The following is a 3159-nucleotide window of genomic DNA, read 5'->3' on the forward strand; positions in this document are numbered from 1 at the left end:
GCCCCCCATGGGGCTCAGTGCATACTTGTAGACAGGTATGGTATTAACCGCCAAGATTTTCAGAGATGGTTCCGCACCCCACCCAGCCCTCAAGAAACACCCTGTGTCCTGGGAATGTGAGAAGATAATAGCCTGTTGTACGATGGACACCTGAGCAACGCTTCCCAGCACGCGGGTGGGCCTGCGCCTCACAGGAGAGGGCTCCCTTTCTTTGGGGAGGGGCCCTGCAGCGGGGTGGCGCTGGGCTGGGAGAGGAGAGGGACCCTGAGGTATGCCCCTTATCCTTATGGTCCTCCTTTCTGGGTGGCAGGGCAGGCTTTCCCCATCTTTGGGGGGCTGCATCAGAAAGCGGAGGTCTCTGGCAGGGTCGCTCAGTGGTTTGGGGACAGAGCTGGGGCCAGGATTTGGATCTCCTCAGGCCCCTAAAGGAGGCAGGGCAGCTGGCTGAGCGGCTGTGGGCCAATGCCACCCACTGGTGGTGGACAGAATAGGCCTCTCCTGGTTTGCCGCTGTCCCGGTGGTCTTGACCTCTGCCCAGTCCCTTCTTCCAGCTCACAAAGACCTGCGCTGGTCTCCCGTGGCCTCTGGCACATCTGTTTTGCGAGGCGGCAGCAAGAAGAAAGTCCTGTCATTGAGCTCCTTGGTATAGCCCTTGTTGAGGTCTGTCCCTCAGCTGAGAGGACAGGAGGACCTCCTGGCACAAGACAGGAGCCCTCCCCAGAAGCAGCCAGAGACCAGGAAGTTCTAGCCTTTCCCCACGTGGACTAGCCTGCCCCTTTGGGAACTGCTGGGGCCTCAGGCAGGGCCACACCTGGAGCAGCTCCATCAGCAGTGGCTGAGCCTGCAGTTACAGGGCCACCAAGGCCCAACCGGCATCCTATGTGTCTGGACGTGCACAACAGCCTTTGGCCCCTGGATCTCCAGAGGTTGCTGCCACCTCATCCTCGCAGGCTTCTCCTGACCCAAAGCATCTTGGGGTTGGGACAAAGTCCAGGGAGGTCCCTTGGTTGGCTGTGACCATCCACGCTGCTTCCGTTGGTTGTCTCTGGACCAACCTGTCAGCCAGTTGGAGCACTCCTACGCCCACATCTGGATACCTGCAATTGACAGCCTGGCTCAGGGACAGATACACCAGCCCCAAAGCCTGGATCCATCTGTATCAAGGGCTAGAAACTTTGGGTCAGGGGACTCCCTACTTCTGACATTGGCTCCGAGGGCCCCAGAGAAGGCCGTGTCCTTAGTAATGCAGGGGCCACCTGTGTTTCCATCAATTGCGAACAGGTTGGCCGCCACAGAGCCTCTTCTCCCTGTAGCCCCAAGGTGGTCAGGCCTCCCTGACCGCACATGGCCTGCACATGGCCTCCCCAGTCCTCGCAGTGGGCTCAGGGTCACCCAGAAATGGCCTGGCCTCCAGTTTGGGCCCAGTGGCCCTTTAACGCTGCCATTGACCTCAGCTGCACCCTCTTCAGTTATCATCACACTATCGTCCCCATCGCCTGTACTTCTGTCTTTGCTGCTGTCACCATCAGCTTCCTCACCACCACCATCACCACGTCAGTCACCAACAGCATCTCCCTTCACCACCGCAGCCAGAACTCCTCCGGACTCTCGCATGTCTGCGCTCCCCCCACAACAACAGGCTTCATCCACATCTCCAGCCTGCCCCCTGCCCTGCTACCCGGGTTGTTACAGGCTGCCACTCTTCCGTGGGCAGCCCAGCCTGGGCCAAGTGTCCCCGGCAGCCCAGATTCTTCGGCCACCCTCTTCCTCAGCTGTGCCTCCCACCTTCCCTCTGGCTGCCCAGGCGCCACTGGGGGTGCCGCCCCCCTCCCGGTCTTCTTCCCTGCCTCGTCCTGGCCAGGCCCTCTCAGTGCAGGGTTCAGGACCCTCCTCCCCAGGACAGGCGTGTGACCTGCTCCATGACCTTCAGAATCACCAGTGAAGCCTCTCAGTGGAGCCCAGGAATCCTGCCTCCCTGGAGTGAGGCCGCTGGATGCTGGCCTCAGCCTACCCGGCCCACCTACTTTCTGAGCCTACTGGACCCAGCCACCCCTCTGTGCCCTGGCGCAAGCTGTCCCATCATGGTGGACCGGCTCATGCCCTGCACTGCCCTTTCTGCCCGGTGAAGCCTGCCTCTTGGGAGAGGCCTCCCTGCTGACTCAGACCCCTGCCCCCCATCAGCATCTCTCTCTCTGGCGCTATCTTTCCCACACAGTCCTACGCCGCCTGCCTCCCAAACCATGAGCTCCGTGAGGGCAGCTGGGCACAGAGCTACGTACAGCTAGGGGCTCTGGAGTGCTGAATGAATGAGCGAGTGAATGGACGAACGAACAAACACCCACCTGTGCCTCTCCTTTGGGTGTGGGGAGGAAGATGTGGGGTAGGAACTTAAGTAGAAAAGTGAGCAGGGAGGGAGAGCCCAGGCAGAAATACTCCAGGGGGTGGTGTGGGAGAGGACTCCCCCTGCTCCCCGAGACTCCACCCACCAGGGCACTAGACAGGGATTTGAGGGCCACCTGGCATTTTTGTCCACTCCAAACACCATCAGGGCCAATAGGCCCTCAACATTCCATGCCCCGCCTGCCTGCCCCTGCCGGAGTTCCCAAACCAAACCTGCCTCTTGCCTGGGAACCATGGACCGAGAACGTGCCCCAGCCTGTTTCCTGTCATCCAGGGGGCTTCTATCTGAATCTGTGCCCATTAGTTCATTTGTGTATTCATTCAACTAATTCCTTAATTCATACAACTAACTGAGCACCTAGTGTACCAGCCACTGTCCTAAGTGCTGGGGGAACAACAGTGAGCAAGAGGAGCTTGGCCCCTGCCCTAGGGAACCTATGACCTTCAGAAGGAGACAGAACGAAGGAATGGTGGAGCAAATCCTGAGGTAACTGGAATCATGCTAAGCTACCTACAGGAGAAGTACAGACAGGGTAAGTAGAAGACGGATTTAGGGTGTGGGGTTGCCCAGAGAACACCTTTTTGAGAAAGGGGAATTAAACATTTTTTTATTACCTAGGCATGATTGATTAAACCATTGACTCAATCTCCAGGCCCGCTCCCCTCCCCCGAAGACTGGGGTGGGACTGAAAGTTCCGACACTGAAAGGGGAATTTTAACTGGGATGGAGAGAGGCAGCCAGATGAAACAGCGTGTGGC

The sequence above is a fragment of the Rhinolophus sinicus genome, chromosome 3 (genome assembly GCF_057876585.1).
Source record: "Rhinolophus sinicus isolate RSI-liver-muscle chromosome 3, RSI-T2T, whole genome shotgun sequence".
Classification (NCBI taxonomy): Eukaryota; Metazoa; Chordata; class Mammalia; order Chiroptera; family Rhinolophidae; genus Rhinolophus; species Rhinolophus sinicus.